Raw genomic sequence first — 20,124 nt, forward strand, 5'->3', positions numbered from 1 at the left:
GAAATACATGATTTTTGAGAATTATTTCATTCTGAAATGCATGATTTTTTAAAACAACTTCCAATGTGAAATACATGATTTATGAAAATGTTTATCTGAAACACATGATTTAAAAAAAAAATTCCATCTGAAATACATGATTTATGAAAATGTCCATCTAAAACACATGATTTAAAAAAAAAATTCCATCTGAAATACATGATTCATGAAAATGTCCATCTGAAACAAATGATTTTTGAAAACAATTTCCATCTGAAATATATGGTTTATGACAACGATTTATGAAAATGTCCATCTGAAACAGGGTTAGGGCTTAAAAAAAAATTAAAACAAAGTCAAATTCCGATCGTCCGCAGAATCCGGTCCGGGTTTTCCTCCAATCCAGAATACCGCAGAATCCGGTCGTCCTGAAAATCCGGTCTGGGTTTTGCTCCAGTACATGATTTATGAAAATGTCCATCTGAAACACATGATTTTTTAAAACAATTTCCAATGTGAAAAACATGATTGATGAAAATGTCCATCTGAAACACATGATTTTTTAAAACAATTTCCAATGTGAAAAACATGATTGATGAAAATGTCCATCTGAAACACATGATTTAAAAAAAAAATTCCTTCTGAAACACATGATTCATGAAAATGTCCATCTGAAACACGTGATTTTTGAAAACAATTTCCATCTGAAATATATGGTTTATGACAACGATTTATGAAAATGTCCATCTGAAACAGGGTTAGGGATTAAAAAAAAAAAAAAAAAAAAAAAAAAAAGTCCAATTCCGGTCGTCCTCAGAATCCGGTCCGGGTTTTGCTCCAATCCAGGATACCGCAGAATCCGGTCGTCCTGAGAATCCGGTCCGGGTTTTGCTTCAATCCAGGATACCGCAGAATCCGGTCGTCCTCGGAATCCGTTCCGGGTTTTGCTCCAATCCAGGATACCGCAGAATCCGGTTTTCCTCGGAATCCGGTCCGGGTTTTGCTTCAATCCAGGATACCGCAGAATCCGGTCGTCCTCGGAATCCGTTCCGGGTTTTGCTCCAATCCAGGATACCGCAGAATCCGGTTTTCCTCGGAATCCGGTCCGGGTTTTGCTCCAATCCAGGATACCGCAGAATCCGGTCTTCTTCGGATTCCGGTCCGGGTTTTGCTCCACTCCAGGAGACCGAAGAATCCGGTCGTCCTGAGAATCCGGTCCAGGTTTTGCTCCAATACATGATTTATGAAAATGTCCATCTGAAACACATGATTTTTTAAAACAATTTCAATTTGAAATACATGATTTTTGAGAATTATTTCATTCTGAAATGCATGATTTTTTAAAACAATTTCCAATGTGAAATACATGATTTATGAAAATGTTTATCTGAAACACATGATTTAAAAAAAAAATTCCATCTGAAATACATGATTTATGAAAATGTCCATCTAAAACACATGATTTAAAAAAAAAATTCCATCTGAAATACATGATTCATGAAAATGTCCATCTGAAACACATGATTTTTGAAAACAATTTCCATCTGAAATATATGGTTTATGACAACGATTTATGAAAATGTCCATCTGAAACAGGGTTAGGGCTTAAAAAAAAATTAAAACAAAGTCCAATTCCGATCGTCCGCAGAATCCGGTCCGGGTTTTCCTCCAATCCAGAATACCGCAGAATCCGGTCGTCCTGAAAATCCGGTCTGGGTTTTGCTCCAGTACAATATTTATGAAAATGTCCATCTGAAACACATGATTTTTTAAAACAATTTCCAATGTGAAAAACATGATTGATGAAAATGTCCATCTGAAACACATGATTTTTTAAAACAATTTCCAATGTGAAAAACATAATTGATGAAAATGTCCATCTGAAACACATGATTTAAAAAAAAAATTCCTTCTGAAACACATGATTCATGAAAATGTCCATCTGAAACACGTGATTTTTAGAAAACAATTTCCATCTGAAATATATGGTTTATGACAACGATTTATGAAAATGTCCATCTGAAACAGGGTTAGGGATTAAAAAAAAAAAAAAAAAAAAAAAAAAAAGTCCAATTCCGGTCGTCCTCAGAATCCGGTCCGGGTTTTGCTCCAATCCAGGATACCGCAGAATCCGGTCGTCCTGAGAATCCGGTCCGGGTTTTGCTTCAATCCAGGATACCGCAGAATCCGGTCGTCCTCGGAATCCGTTCCGGGTTTTGCTCCAATCCAGGATACCGCAGAATCCGGTTTTCCTCGGAATCCGGTCCGGGTTTTGCTTCAATCCAGGATACCGCAGAATCCGGTCGTCCTCGGAATCCGTTCCGGGTTTTGCTCCAATCCAGGATACCGCAGAATCCGGTTTTCCTCGGAATCCGGTCCGGGTTTTGCTCCAATCCAGGATACCGCAGAATCCGGTCTTCTTCGGATTCCGGTCCGGGTTTTGCTCCACTCCAGGAGACCGAAGAATCCGGTCGTCCTGAGAATCCGGTCCAGGTTTTGCTCCAATACATGATTTATGAAAATGTCCATCTGAAACACATGATTTTTTAAAACAATTTCAATTTGAAATACATGATTTTTGAGAATTATTTCATTCTGAAATGCATGATTTTTTAAAACAATTTCCAATGTGAAATACATGATTTATGAAAATGTTTATCTGAAACACATGATTTAAAAAAAAAATTCCATCTGAAATACATGATTTATGAAAATGTCCATCTAAAACACATGATTTAAAAAAAAAATTCCATCTGAAATACATGATTCATGAAAATGTCCATCTGAAACACATGATTTTTGAAAACAATTTCCATCTGAAATATATGGTTTATGACAACGATTTATGAAAATGTCCATCTGAAACAGGGTTAGGGCTTAAAAAAAAATTAAAACAAAGTCCAATTCCGATCGTCCGCAGAATCCGGTCCGGGTTTTCCTCCAATCCAGAATACCGCAGAATCCGGTCGTCCTGAAAATCCGGTCTGGGTTTTGCTCCAGTACATGATTTATGAAAATGTCCATCTGAAACACATGATTTTTTAAAACAATTTCCAATGTGAAAAACATGATTGATGAAAATGTCCATCTGAAACACATGATTTTTTAAAACAATTTCCAATGTGAAAAACATGATTGATGAAAATGTCCATCTGAAACACATGATTTAAAAAAAAAATTCCTTCTGAAACACATGATTCATGAAAATGTCCATCTGAAACACGTGATTTTTGAAAACAATTTCCATCTGAAATATATGGTTTATGACAACGATTTATGAAAATGTCCATCTGAAACAGGGTTAGGGATTAAAAAAAAAAAAAAAAAAAAAAAAAAAAAGTCCAATTCCGGTCGTCCTCAGAATCCGGTCCGGGTTTTGCTCCAATCCAGGATACCGCAGAATCCGGTCGTCCTGAGAATCCGGTCCGGGTTTTGCTTCAATCCAGGATACCGCAGAATCCGGTCGTCCTCGGAATCCGGTCCGGGTTTTGCTTCAATCCAGGATACCGCAGAATCCGGTCGTCCTCGGAATCCGTTCCGGGTTTTGCTCCAATCCAGGATACCGCAGAATCCGGTTTTTCTCGGAATCCGGTCCGGGTTTTGCTTCAATCCAGGATACCGCAGAATCCGGTCGTCCTCGGAATCCGTTCCGGGTTTTGCTCCAATCCAGGATACCGCAGAATCCGGTTTTCCTCGGAATCCGGTCCGGGTTTTGCTCCAATCCAGGATACCGCAGAATCCGGTCTTCTTCGGATTCCGGTCCGGGTTTTGCTCCACTCCAGGAGACCGAAGTATCCGGTCGTCCTGAGAATCCGGTCCAGGTTTTGCTCCAATACATGATTTATGAAAATGTCCATCTGAAACACATGATTTTTTAAAACAATTTCAATTTGAAATACATGATTTTTGAGAATTATTTCCTTCTGAAATGCATGATTTTTTAAAACAATTTCCAATGTGAAATACATGATTTATGAAAATGTTTATCTGAAACACATGATTTAAAAAAAAAAATTCCATCTGAAATACATGATTTATGAAAATGTTTATCTGAAACACATGATTTAAAAAAAAAAATCCAGCTGAAATACATGATTCATGAAAATGTCCATCTGAAACAGGGTTAGGGCTTAAAAAAAAAATAAAATAAAAATAAAGTCCAATTCCGGTCGTCCTCAGAATCCGGTCCGGGTTTTGCTCCAATCCAGGAGACCACAGAATCCGGTCGTCCTCAGAATCCGGTCCGGGTTTTGCTCCAATCCAGGATACCGCAGAATCCGGTCGTCCTGAGAATCCGGTCCGGGTTTTGCTTCAATCCAGGATACCGCAGAATCCGGTCGTCCTTGGATTCCGGTCCGGGTTTTGCTCCAATCCAGGAGACCACAGAATCCGGTCGTGCTCAGAATCCGGTCCGGGTTTTGCTCCAATCCAGGAGACCGAAGAATCCGGTCGTCCTGAGAATCCGGTCCAGGTTTTGCTCCAATACATGATTTATGAAAATGTCCATCTGAAACAGGGTAGGGCTTAAAAAAAAGTTAAAACAAAGTCCAATTCCGGTCGTCCTCAGAATCCGGTCCGGGTTTTGCTCCAATCCAGGAGACCGAAGAATCCGGTCGTCCTGAGAATCCGGTCCAGGTTTTGCTCCAATAGATGATTTATGAAAATGTCCTTCTGAAACAGGGTTAGGGCTTAAAAAAAGTTCAAACAAAGTCCAATTCCAGTCGTCCTCAGAATCCGGTCCGGGTTTTGCTCCAATCCAGGATACCGCAGAATCCGGTCGACCTGTGAATCCGGTCCGGGTTTTGCTCCAATCCAGGAGACCGAAGAATCGGTCGTCCTGAGAATCCGGTCCAGGTTTTGCTCCACTCCAGGAGACCGAAGAATCCGGTCGTCCTGAGAATCCGGTCCAGGTTTTGCTCCAATACATGATTTATGAAAATGTCCATCTGAAACACATGATTTTTTTAAACAATTTCAATTTGAAATACATGATTTTTGAGAATTATTTCATTCTGAAATGCATGATTTTTTAAAACAATTTCCAATGTGAAATACATGATTTATGAAAATGTTTATCTGAAACACATGATTTAAAAACAAAAATTTCATCTGAAATACATGATTTATGAAAATGTCCATCTAAAACACATGATTTAAAAAAAAATTCCATCTGAAATACATGATTCATGAAAATGTCCATCTGAAACACATGATTTTTGAAAACAATTTCCATCTGAAATATATGGTTTATGACAACGATTTATGAAAATGTCCATCTGAAACAGGGTTAGGGCTTAAAAAAAATTAAAACAAAGTCCAATTCCGATCGTCCGCAGAATCCGGTCCGGGTTTTCCTCCAATCCAGAATACCGCAGAATCCGGTCGTCCTGAAAATCCGGTCTGGGTTTTGCTCCAGTACATGATTTATGAAAATGTCCATCTGAAACACATGATTTTTTAAAACAATTTCCAATGTGAAAAACATGATTGATGAAAATTTCCATCTGAAACACATGATTTTAAAAAAAAATTCCTTCTGAAATAAATGATTCATGAAAATGTCCATCTGAAACACATGATTTTTGAAAACAATTTCCATCTGAAATATATGGTTTATGACAACGATTTATGAAAATGTCCATCTGAAACAGGGTTAGGGCTTAAAAAAAAAAAAAAAAAAGTCCAATTCCGGTCGTCCTCAGAATCCGGTCCGGGTTTTGCTCCAATCCAGGATACCGCAGAATCCGGTCGTCCTGAGAATCCGGTCCGGGTTTTGCTTCAATCCAGGATACCGCAGAATCCGGTCGTCCTCGGAATCCGGTCCGGGTTTTGCTCCAATCCAGGATACCGCAGAATCCGGTCGTCCTGAGAATCCGGTCCGGGTTTTGCTTCAATCCAGGATACCGCAGAATCCGGTCTTCTTCGGATTCCGGTCCGGGTTTTGCTCCACTCCAGGAGACCGAAGAATCCGGTCGTCCTGAGAATCCGGTCCAGGTTTTGCTCCAATACATGATTTATGAAAATGTCCATCTGAAACACATGATTTTTTAAAACAATTTCAATTTGAAATACATGATTTTTGAGAATTATTTCCTTCTGAAATGCATGATTTTTTAAAACAATTTCCAATGTGAAATACATGATTTATGAAAATGTTTATCTGAAACACATGATTTAAAAAAAAAAATTCCATCTGAAATACATGATTTATGAAAATGTTTATCTGAAACACATGATTTAAAAAAAAAAATCCAGCTGAAATACATGATTCATGAAAATGTCCATCTGAAACAGGGTTAGGGCTTAAAAAAAAATAAAAATAAAAATAAAGTCCAATTCCGGTCGTCCTCAGAATCCGGTCCGGGTTTTGCTCCAATCCAGGATACCGCAGAATCCGGTCGTCCTGAGAATCCGGTCTGGGTTTTGCTCCTGTACATGATTTATGAAAATGTCCATCTAAAATATATGATAAAAAAAAAAATTCCATCTGAAATACATGATTCATGAAAATGTCCATATGAAACACATGAATTTTGAAAACAATTTAAATCTGAAATATATGGTTTATGACAACGATTTATGAAAATGTCCATCTGAAACAGGGTTAGGGCTTAAAAAAAAATTAAAACAAAGTCCAATTCCGGTCGTCCTCAGAATCCGGTCCGGGTTTTGCTCCAATCCAGGAGACCGCAGAATCCGGTCGTCCTGAGGATCCGGTCCGGGTTTTGCTCCAATCCAGGAGACCGCAGAATCCGGTCGTGCTCAGAATCCGGTCCGGGTTTTGCTCCAATCCAGGAGACCGAAGAATCCGGTCGTCCTGAGAATCCGGTCCAGGTTTTGCTCCAATCCAGGATACCGCAGAATCCGGTCTTCTTCGGATTCCGGTCTGGGTTTTGCTCCACTCCAGGAGACCGAAGAATCCGGTCGTCCTGAGAATCCGGTCCAGGTTTTGCTCCAATATATGATTTATGAAAATGTCCATCTGAAACACATGATTTTTTAAAACAATTTCAATTTGAAATACATGATTTTTGAGAATTATTTCATTCTGAAATGCATGATTTTTTAAAACAATTTCCAATGTGAAATACATGATTTATGAAAATGTTTATCTGAAACACATGATTTAAAAAAAACATTCCATCTGAAATACATGATTTTTTAAAAACAATTTCGATTTGAAATACATGATTTTTTAAAATGATTTCCATCTGAAATACATGATTTATGAAAACAATTTCCAATGTGAAATACATGATTTATGAAAATGTCCATCCGAGACACATGATTTAAAAAAAAAATCCATCTGAAATACATGATTTTTGAAAATGATTTCCATCTGAAATACATGATTTATGAATACATTTTCCAATGTGAAATGATTTATGAAAATGTCCATCTGAAACACTAAAAAAAAAAAAATTCCATCTGAAATACATGATTCATGAAAATGTCCATCTGAAACAGGGTTAGGGGTTAAAAAAAATTAAAACAAAGTCCAATTCCGGTCGTCCTAGGAATCCTGTCCGGGTTTTGCTCCAATCCAGGAGACCGCAGAATCCGGTCGTCCTCGGAATCCGGTCCGGTATAACCTGTTTATAAATGGAGAAAGCACAGGTCAAATAGAGCTGTTTTTATTGAATGCAGTGCTTAAATTTGACAGTAGCATTTTGTTAATATTTCAGTCACTTTCTGATGTTGGAATGCATTAATAAGTCATATTTTATTAATAAGATTATTTTATTGGATATCTGGTATCTTGGGAAAACAGAGAATATGAGCTTTTTATTAATGTTAAGCATTTAATGATAGCATAAAGATTTCCAGGATTATGCAGAAAATATATGTTGCGCTTTGGCCATATTTAGGTTGAATATTGGTCAATTTGTAGCACGGCAGCTGCATTGCATTTATATCTAAATTAAGCCATTTTAATACCTAAAATGTACATGAAACTCTTGTACGGTGTTTATTGAGCACTGTACTGTAGATTTTAAGCAATAAAATAATCTTATTAATAAAATATGACCTATTAATGCATTGTCCACGGAAAGCCTGTGGAGGCCCCGTCAAATAAGTTACAGGTGGTCAAGTGACACCTGTAACTTATTTGACGGGGCTTGTGCAGGCTTTCCGTGGACAGTGCACTTTTATGCAAATTAGCCATTTTAATACCTAAAATGTACATGAAACTGTTGTACGGTGTTTATTGAGCACTGTACTGTAGATTTTATGCAATAAAATAATCTTATTAATAAAATATGACCTATTAATGCATTGTCCACGGAAAGCCTGTGGAGGCCCCTTCAAATAAGTTACAGGTGGTCAAGTGACACCTGTAACTTATTTGACGGGGCCTGTACAGGCTTTCCGTGGACAGTTTATTTTTATGCAAATTAAGCCATTTTAATAGCTCCAATGTACATGAAACTACTTGACGGTGTTTCCTGAGCACTGTACTGTAGGTATTATGCAATAAAATAATCTTATTAATATAATATGCCTTATTAATGCATTGTCCACGGAAAGCCTGTGGAGGCCCCTTCAAATAAGTTACAGGTGGTCAAGTGACACCTGTAACTTATTTGACGGGGCCTGTACAGGCTTTCCGTGGACAGTTTATTTTTATGCAAATTAAGCCATTTTAATACCTAAAATGTACATGAAACTGTTGTACGGTGTTTATTGAGCACTGTACTGTAGATTTTATGCAATAAAATAATCTTATTAATAAAATATGACCTATTAACACTAGAACTCCCAGAGAGCAGCCATTTGGCTTTTCTACCTATAAAACCCGCAGGACAGCCGATGGGCTGGAAGGCTTTAGGCTAATATCCTTAATCAGCTGTGAACAGTTGCTTTTGTTATGTAAACAATGTGGGGCCATGCTGAGCCAATTCAAGGAAACTTGTGTTTCACAGCCATCTTAGGGAGAAATCAACACACATGTTTTTTTTTCCCTTTGTTGCTGAGATTTATTGATAAAAACAGTACAAAATAAAATAAAAAAGAAACCAACCATTTGTACACATATTTACAAATAATATTAAAAAGTGAGTGAGTACATTCCAGCAATCACTCACAATCCTGGCACTGCCATGGTATCTACCGTCTGCATTTACCACATGTGTAACTGTCGCAGTGAACACATCGCACAGTGGCATGATTGTTCTTGCATTGGTGTTTGACCTGACACATGGCTCTTTTTCCAGGGCTAGGTGTGGAGGGTTGTGTCCGAAGCAATTGTTCTTTTCTTGCCTTCTTCGCACACATATGAGAGTTAGCCAACTCTCTTGCAAGCTCCACCAGGAAGTCCACCCGTCTTTCCTGCCTTCCGGTGCATGCTTGATACAGCACATGTGCATTCAGTGCTGCCATGTCAATCATGTTATAGAACACGGCAACTGGCCAGCACCGTGTCCCTGTGCGGACAGTGTACTCCCGCACCATCTGGTCCATCACATCCACGCCGCACTTTGTGGTGTTGTAAAGGGTGACAGTGTTTGGCTTCCTTTTGGTGGTATTATCAGTCTGAATCACGCTGTGCATGCTGCTAAGAATGTAGACGGTCTTCTTCCGTTTGGGCGCATACGCCGTCAGCGTAGCAGCAGTGGTTGAAAACACCTAATAAATAAGATAAATTGTTATTTTCATAGCACTTTTACACAAAATGACACAATGACACACTTGGTGGTGTTGATTCTAAAAATTAGAAACACATAAACATAGAACCACAAAAGACCTGCAACATACCTGAGTGGTGAATTCATTGCGATCTGTGTGAGACAAGTTCTCTGCTTTTAGCAGCCCTCCCACCCCCACACATACAAACAAGCCACCAGCAACCAGTCACACACACACCCCCAACCCCCCTGCAGATTGCTCAGGTAATGACCACATTTACACATGAATTGATGCTAATGATAGCCAAAAGACTAGCCAGTTAGCATCCACTTGGCTAAAGGAGGGGCAAAAAACTCTGGGATTTCTAGTGTTAATGCATTGTCCACGGAAAGCCTGTGGAGGCCCCGTCAAATAAGTTACAGGTGGTCAAGTGACATTTGTAACTTATTTGACGGGGCCTTTACAGGCTTTCCGTGGACAGTTTATTTTTATGCAAATTAAGCCATTTTAATAGCTCCAATGTACATGAAACTACTTGACGGTGTTTCCTGAGCACTGTACTGTAGGTATTATGCAATAACATAATCTTATTAATAAAATATGACCTATTAATGCATTGTCGACGGAAAGCCTGTGGAGGCCCCGTCAAATAAGTTACAGGTGGTCAAGTGACACCTGTAACTTATTTGACGGGGCCTGTACAGGCTTTCCGTGGACAGTTTATTTTTATGCAAATTAAGCCATTTTAATACCTAAAATGTACATGAAACTGTTGTACGGTGTTTATTGAGCACTGTACTGTAGATTTTATGCAATAAAATAATCTTATTAATAAAATATGACCTATTAATGCATTGTCCACGGAAAGCCTGTGGAGGCCCCGTCAAATAAGTTACAGGTGGTCAAGTGACACCTGTAACTTATTTGACGGGGCCTGTAAAGGCTTTCCGTGGACAGTGCACTTTTATGCAAATTAAGCCATTCTAATACCTAAAATGTACATGAAACTGTTGTACGGTGTTTATTGAGCACTGTACTGTATATTTTATGCAATAAAATAATCTTATTAATAAAATATGACCTATTAATGTATTGTCCACGGAATGCCTGTGGAGGCCCCGTCAAATAAGTTACAGGTGGTCAAGTGACACCTGTAACTTTTTTGATGGGGCCTGTGCAGGCTTTTTCGTGGACAGTGCACTTTTATGCAAATTAAGCCATTTTAATACCTAAAATGTACATGAAACTGTTGTACGGTGTTTATTGAGCACTGTACTGTAGATTATATGCAATAAAATAATCTTATTAATAAAATATGACCTATTAATGCATTGTCCACGGAAAGCCTGTGGAGGCCCCGTCAAATAAGTTACAGGTCAAGTGACACCTGTAACTTATTTGACGAGGCCTGTACAGGCTCTCCGTGGACAGTTTATTTTTATGCAAATGAAGCCATTTTAATAGCTCCAATGTACATGAAACTACTTGACGGTGTTTCCTGAGCACTTTACTGTAGGTATTATGCAATAAAATAATCTTATTAATAAAATATGACTTATTAATGCATTCCAACATCAGAAAGTCACACCTGTAACTTATTTGACGGGGCCTGTGCAGGCTTTCCGTGGACAGTGCACTTTTATGCAAATTAAGCCAATTTAATACCTAAAATGTACATGAAACTGTTGTACGGTGTTTATTGAGCACTGTACTGTAGATTTTATGCAATAAAATAATCTTATTAATAAAATATGACCTATTAATGCATTGTCCACGGAAAGCCTGTGGAGGCCCCGTCATATAAGTTACAGGTGGTCAAGTGACACCTGTAACTTATATGACGGGGCCTGTACAGGCTTTCCGTGGACAGTTTATTTTTATGCAAATTAAGCCATTTTAATACCTAAAATGTACATGAAACTGTTGTACGGTGTTTATTGAGCACTGTACTGTAGATTTTATGCAATAAAATAATCTTATTAATAAAATATGACCTATTAATGCATTGTCCACGGAAAGCCTGTGGAGGCCCCGTCAAATAAGTTACAGGTGGTCAAGTGACACCTGTAACTTATTTGACGGGGCCTGTACAGGCATTCCGTGGACAGTTTATTTTTATGCAAATTAAGCCATTTTAATACCTAAAATGTACATGAAACTGTTGTACGGTGTTTATTGAGCACTGTACTGTAGATTTTATGCAACAAAATAATCTTATTAAAAAAATATGACCTATTAATGCATTGTCCACGGAAAGCCTGTGGAGGCCCCGTCAAATAAGTTACAGGTGGTCAAGTGACACCTGTAACTTTTTTGACGGGGCCTGTGCAGGCTTTCCGTGGACAGTGCACTTTTATGCAAATTAAGCCATTTTAATACCTAAAATGTACATGAAACTATTGTACGGTGTTTATTGAGCACTGTACTGTAGATTTTATGCAATAAAATAATCTTATTAATAAAATATGACCTATTAATGCATTGTCCACGGAAAGCCTGTGGAGGCCCCGTCAAATAAGTTACAGGTGGTCAAGTGACACCTGTAACTTATTTGACGGGGCCTGTACAGGCTTTCCGTGGACAGTTTATTTTTATGCAAATTAAGCCATTTTAATAGCTCCAATATACATGAAACTACTTGACGGTTTTTCCTGAGCACTGTACTGTAGGTATTATGCAATAAAATAATCTTATTAATAAAATATGACCTATTAATGCATTGTCCACGGAAAGCCTGTGGAGGCCCCGTCAAATAAGTTACAGGTGGTCAAGTGACACCTGTAACTTTTTTGACGGGGCCTGTGCAGGCTTTCCGTGGACAGTGCATTTTTATGCAAATTAAGCCATTTTAATACCTAAAATGTACATGAAACTGTTGTACGGTGTTTATTGAGCACTGTACTGTAGATTTTATGCAATAAAATAATCTTATTAATAAAATATGACCTATTAATGCATTGTCCATGGAAAGCCTGTGGAGGCCCCGTCAAATAAGTTACAGGTGGTCAAGTGACACCTGTAACTTATTTGACGGGGCCTCCAGAGGCTTTCCGTGGACAGTGCACTTTTATGCAAATTAAGCCATTTTAATACCTAAAATGTACATGAAACTGTTGTACGGTGTTTATTGAGCACTGTACTGTAGATTTTATGAAATAAAATAATCTTATTAATAAAATATGACCTATTAATGCATTGTCCACGGAAAGCCTGTGGAGGCCCCGTCAAATAAGTTACAGGTGGTCAAGTGACACCTGTAACTTTTTTGACGGGGCCTTTACAGGCTTTTCGTGGACAGTTTATTTTTATGCAAATTAAGCCATTTTAATAGCTCCAATGTAATTGAAACTACTTGACGGTGTTTCCTGAGCACTGTACTGTAGGTATTATGCAATAAAAAATTCTTATTAATAAAATATGCCTTATTAATGCATTGTCCACGGAAAGCCTGTGGAGGCCCCATCAAATAAGTTACAGGTGGTTAAGTGACACCTGTAACTTATTTGACGGGGCCTGTACAGGCTCTCCGTGGACAGTTTATTTTTATGCAAATTAAGCCATTTTAATAGCTCCAATGTACATGAAACTACTTGACGGTGTTTCCTGAGCACTGTACTGTAGGTATTATGCAATAAACTAATCTTATTAATAAAATATGACTTATTAATGCATTCCAACATCAGAAAGTGACACCTGTAACTTATTTGACGGGGCCTGTGCAGGCTTTCCGTGGACAGTGCACTTTTATGCAAATTAAGCCATTTTAATACCTAAAATGTACATGAAACTGTTGTACGGTGTTTATTGAGCACTGTACTGTAGATTTTATGCAATAAAATAATCTTATTAATAAAATATGACCTATTAATGCATTGTCCACGGAAAGCCTGTGGAGGCCCCGTCAAATAAGTTACAGGTGGTCAAGTGACACCTGTAACTTTTTTGACGGGGCCTTTACAGGCTTTTCGTGGACAGTTTATTTTTATGCAAATTAAGCCATTTTAATAGCTCCAATGTAATTGAAACTACTTGACGGTGTTTCCTGAGCACTGTACTGTAGGTATTATGCAATAAAAAATTCTTATTAATAAAATATGCCTTATTAATGCATTGTCCACGGAAAGCCTGTGGAGGCCCCATCAAATAAGTTACAGGTGGTTAAGTGACACCTGTAACTTATTTGACGGGGCCTGTACAGGCTCTCCGTGGACAGTTTATTTTTATGCAAATTAAGCCATTTTAATAGCTCCAATGTACATGAAACTACTTGACGGTGTTTCCTGAGCACTGTACTGTAGGTATTATGCAATAAACTAATCTTATTAATAAAATATGACTTATTAATGCATTCCAACATCAGAAAGTGACACCTGTAACTTATTTGACGGGGCCTGTGCAGGCTTTCCGTGGACAGTGCACTTTTATGCAAATTAAGCCATTTTAATACCTAAAATGTACATGAAACTGTTGTACGGTGTTTATTGAGCACTGTACTGTAGATTTTATGCAATAAAATAATCTTATTAATAAAATATGACCTATTAATGCATTGTCCACGGAAAGCCTGTGGAGGCCCCGTCAAATAAGTTACAGGTGGTCAATTGACACCTGTAACTTATTTGACGGGGCCTCCACAGGCTTTCCGTGGACAGTGCACTTTTATGCAAATTAAGCCATTTTAATACCTAAAATGTACATGAAACTGTTGTACGGTGTTTATTGAGCACTGTACTGTAGATTTTATGCAATAAAATAATCTTATTAATAAAATATGACCTATTAATGCATTGTCCACGGAAAGCCTGTGGAGGCCCCATCAAATAAGTTACAGGTGGTCAAGTGACACCTGTAACTTATATGACGGGGCCTGTACAGGCTTTCCGTGGACAGTTTATTTTTATGCAAATTAAGCCATTTTAATACCTAAAATGTACATGAAACTGTTGTACGGTGTTTATTGAGCACTGTACTGTAGATTTTATGCAATAAAATAATCTTATTAATAAAATATGACCTATTAATGCATTGTCCACGGAAAGCCTGTGGAGGCCCCGTCAAATAAGTTACAGGTGGTCAAGTGACACCTGTAACTTATTTGACGGGGCCTGTACAGGCATTCCGTGGACAGTTTATTTTTATGCAAATTAAGCCATTTTAATACCTAAAATGTACATGAAACTGTTGTACGGTGTTTATTGAGCACTGTACTGTAGATTTTATGCAATAAAATAATCTTATTAATAAAATATGACCTATTAATGCATTGTCCACGGAAAGCCTGTGGAGGCCCCGTCAAATAAGTTACAGGTGGTTAAGTGACACCTGTAACTTATTTGACGGGGCCTGTACAGGCTCTCCGTGGACAGTTTATTTTTATGCAAATTAAGCCATTTTAATAGCTCCAATATACATGAAACTACTTGACGGTTTTTCCTGAGCACTGTACTGTAGGTATTATGGAATAAAATAATCTTATTAATAAAATATGACCTATTAATGCATTGTCCACGGAAAGCCTGTGGAGGCCCCGTCAAATAAGTTACAGGTGGTCAAGTGACACCTGTAACTTATTTGACGGGGCCTGTACAGGCTTTCCGTGGACAGTTTATTTTTATGCAAATTAAGCCATTTTAATACCTAAAATGTACATGAAACTGTTGTACGGTGTTTATTGAGCACTGTACTGTAGATTTTATGCAATAAAATAATCGTATTAATAAAATATGACCTATTAATGTAATGTCCACGGAATGCCTGAGGAGGCCCCGTCAAATAAGTTACAGGTGGTCAAGTGACACCTGTAACTTTTTTGATGGGGCCTGTGCAGGCTTTCCGTGGACAGTGCACTTTTATGCAAATTAAGCCATTTTAATACCTAAAATGTACATGAAACTGTTGTACGGTGTTTATTGAGCACTGTACTGTAGATTATATGCAATAAAATAATCTTATTAATAAAATATGACCTATTAATGCATTGTCCACGGAAAGCCTGTGGAGGCCCCGTCAAATAAGTTACAGGTGGTCAAGTGACACATGTAACTTATTTGACGGGGCTTATACAGGCTCTCCGTGGACAGTTTATTTTTATGCAAATTAAGACATTTTAATAGCTACAATGTACATGAAACTGTTGTACGGTGTTTACCGAGCACTGTACTGTAGATTTTATGCAATAAAATAATTTTATTAATAAAATATGACCTATTAATGCATTGTCCACGGAAAGCCTGTGGAGGCCCCATCGAATAAGTTACAGGTGGTCAAGTGACACCTGTAACTTATTTGACGAGGCCTGTACAGGCTCTCCGTGGACAGTTAATTTGTATGCAAATTAAGCCATTTTAATAGCTCCAATGTACATGAAACTACTTGACGGTGTTTCCTGAGCACTTTACTGTAGGTATTATGCAATAAAATAATCTTATTAATAAAATATGACGTATTAATGCATTCCAACATCAGAAAGTGACACCTGTAACTTATTTGACGGGGCCTGTGCAGGCTTTCCGTGGACAGTGCACTTTTATGCAAATTAAGCCATTTTAATACCTAAAATGTACATGAAACTGTTGTACGGTGTTTATTGAGCACTGTACTGTAGATTTTAAGCAATAAAATAATCTTATTAATAAAATATGACCTATTAATGCATTGTCCACGGAAAGCCTGTGGAGGCCCCGTCAAATAAGTTACAGGTGGTCAAGTGACACCTGTAACTTATTTGACGGGGCCTGTGCAGGCTTTCCGTGGACAGTGCACTTTTATGCAAATTAAGCCATTTTAATACCTAAAATGTACATGAAACTGTTGTACGGTGTTTATTGAGCACTGTACTGTAGATTTTATGCAATAAAAAATTCTTATTAATAAAATATGCCTTATTAATGCATTGTCCACGGAAAGCCTGTGGAGGCCCCATCAAATAAGTTACAGGTGGTTAAGTGACACCTGTAACTTATTTGACGGGGCCTGTACAGGCTCTCCGTGGACAGTTTATTTTTATGCAAATTAAGCCATTTTAATAGCTCCAATGTAATTGAAACTACTTGACGGTGTTTCCTGAGCACTGTACTGTAGGTATTATGCAATAAAAAATTCTTATTAATAAAATATGCCTTATTAATGCATTGTCCACGGAAAGCCTGTGGAGGCCCCATCAAATAAGTTACAGGTGGTTAAGTGACACCTGTAACTTATTTGACGGGGCCTGTACAGGCTCTCCGTGGACAGTTTATTTTTATGCAAATTAAGCCATTTTAATAGCTCCAATGTACATGAAACTACTTGACGGTGTTTCCTGAGCACTGTACTGTAGGTATTATGCAATAAACTAATCTTATTAATAAAATATGACTTATTAATGCATTCCAACATCAGAAAGTGACACCTGTAACTTATTTGACGGGGCCTGTGCAGGCTTTCCGTGGACAGTGCACTTTTATGCAAATTAAGCCATTTTAATACCTAAAATGTACATGAAACTGTTGTACGGTGTTTATTGAGCACTGTACTGTAGATTTTATGCAATAAAATAATCTTATTAATAAAATATGACCTATTAATGCATTGTCCACGGAAAGCCTGTGGAGGCCCCGTCAAATAAGTTACAGGTGGTCAAGTGACACCTGTAACTTTTTTGACGGGGCCTTTACAGGCTTTTCGTGGACAGTTTATTTTTATGCAAATTAAGCCATTTTAATAGCTCCAATGTAATTGAAACTACTTGACGGTGTTTCCTGAGCACTGTACTGTAGGTATTATGCAATAAAAAATTCTTATTAATAAAATATGCCTTATTAATGCATTGTCCACGGAAAGCCTGTGGAGGCCCCATCAAATAAGTTACAGGTGGTTAAGTGACACCTGTAACTTATTTGACGGGGCCTGTACAGGCTCTCCGTGGACAGTTTATTTTTATGCAAATTAAGCCATTTTAATAGCTCCAATGTACATGAAACTACTTGACGGTGTTTCCTGAGCACTGTACTGTAGGTATTATGCAATAAACTAATCTTATTAATAAAATATGACTTATTAATGCATTCCAACATCAGAAAGTGACACCTGTAACTTATTTGACGGGGCCTGTGCAGGCTTTCCGTGGACAGTGCACTTTTATGCAAATTAAGCCATTTTAATACCTAAAATGTACATGAAACTGTTGTACGGTGTTTATTGAGCACTGTACTGTAGATTTTATGCAATAAAATAATCTTATTAATAAAATATGACCTATTAATGCATTGTCCACGGAAAGCCTGTGGAGGCCCCGTCAAATAAGTTACAGGTGGTCAATTGACACCTGTAACTTATTTGACGGGGCCTCCACAGGCTTTCCGTGGACAGTGCACTTTTATGCAAATTAAGCCATTTTAATACCTAAAATGTACATGAAACTGTTGTACGGTGTTTATTGAGCACTGTACTGTAGATTTTATGCAATAAAATAATCTTATTAATAAAATATGACCTATTAATGCATTGTCCACGGAAAGCCTGTGGAGGCCCCGTCAAATAAGTTACAGGTGGTCAAGTGACACCTGTAACTTATATGACGGGGCCTGTACAGGCTTTCCGTGGACAGTTTATTTTTATGCAAATTAAGCCATTTTAATACCTAAAATGTACATGAAACTGTTGTACGGTGTTTATTGAGCACTGTACTGTAGATTTTATGCAATAAAATAATCTTATTAATAAAATATGACCTATTAATGCATTGTCCACGGAAAGCCTGTGGAGGCCCCGTCAAATAAGTTACAGGTGGTCAAGTGACACCTGTAACTTATTTGACGGGGCCTGTACAGGCATTCCGTGGACAGTTTATTTTTATGCAAATTAAGCCATTTTAATACCTAAAATGTACATGAAACTGTTGTACGGTGTTTATTGAGCACTGTACTGTAGATTTTATGCAATAAAATAATCTTATTAATAAAATATGACCTATTAATGCAATGTCCACGGAAAGCCTGTGGAGGCCCCGTCAAATAAGTTACAGGTGGTTAAGTGACACCTGTAACTTATTTGACGGGGCCTGTACAGGCTCTCCGTGGACAGTTTATTTTTATGCAAATTAAGCCATTTTAATAGCTCCAATATACATGAAACTACTTGACGGTTTTTCCTGAGCACTGTACTGTAGGTATTATGGAATAAAATAATCTTATTAATAAAATATGACCTATTAATGCATTGTCCACGGAAAGCCTGTGGAGGCCCCGTCAAATAAGTTACAGGTGGTCAAGTGACACCTGTAACTTATTTGACGGGGCCTGTACAGGCTTTCCGTGGACAGTTTATTTTTATGCAAATTAAGCCATTTTAATACCTAAAATGTACATGAAACTGTTGTACGGTGTTTATTGAGCACTGTACTGTAGATTTTATGCAATAAAATAATCGTATTAATAAAATATGACCTATTAATGTAATGTCCACGGAATGCCTGAGGAGGCCCCGTCAAATAAGTTACAGGTGGTCAAGTGACACCTGTAACTTTTTTGATGGGGCCTGTGCAGGCTTTCCGTGGACAGTGCACTTTTATGCAAATTAAGCCATTTTAATACCTAAAATGTACATGAAACTGTTGTACGGTGTTTATTGAGCACTGTACTGTAGATTATATGCAATAAAATAATCTTATTAATAAAATATGACCTATTAATGCATTGTCCACGGAAAGCCTGTGGAGGCCCCGTCAAATAAGTTACAGGTGGTCAAGTGACACATGTAACTTATTTGACGGGGCTTATACAGGCTCTCCGTGGACAGTTTATTTTTATGCAAATTAAGACATTTTAATAGCTACAATGTACATGAAACTGTTGTACGGTGTTTACCGAGCACTGTACTGTAGATTTTATGCAATAAAATAATTTTATTAATAAAATATGACCTATTAATGCATTGTCCACGGAAAGCCTGTGGAGGCCCCATCGAATAAGTTACAGGTGGTCAAGTGACACCTGTAACTTATTTGACGAGGCCTGTACAGGCTCTCCGTGGACAGTTAATTTGTATGCAAATTAAGCCATTTTAATAGCTCCAATGTACATGAAACTACTTGACGGTGTTTCCTGAGCACTTTACTGTAGGTATTATGCAATAAAATAATCTTATTAATAAAATATGACGTATTAATGCATTCCAACATCAGAAAGTGACACCTGTAACTTATTTGACGGGGCCTGTGCAGGCTTTCCGTGGACAGTGCACTTTTATGCAAATTAAGCCATTTTAATACCTAAAATGTACATGAAACTGTTGTACGGTGTTTATTGAGCACTGTACTGTAGATTTTAAGCAATAAAATAATCTTATTAATAAAATATGACCTATTAATGCATTGTCCACGGAAAGCCTGTGGAGGCCCCGTCAAATAAGTTACAGGTGGTCAAGTGACACCTGTAACTTATTTGACGGGGCCTGTGCAGGCTTTCCGTGGACAGTGCACTTTTATGCAAATTAAGCCATTTTAATACCTAAAATGTACATGAAACTGTTGTACGGTGT

Source organism: Barbus barbus (genome assembly GCF_936440315.1).
Source record: "Barbus barbus genome assembly, chromosome: 5".
NCBI lineage: Eukaryota > Metazoa > Chordata > Actinopteri > Cypriniformes > Cyprinidae > Barbus > Barbus barbus.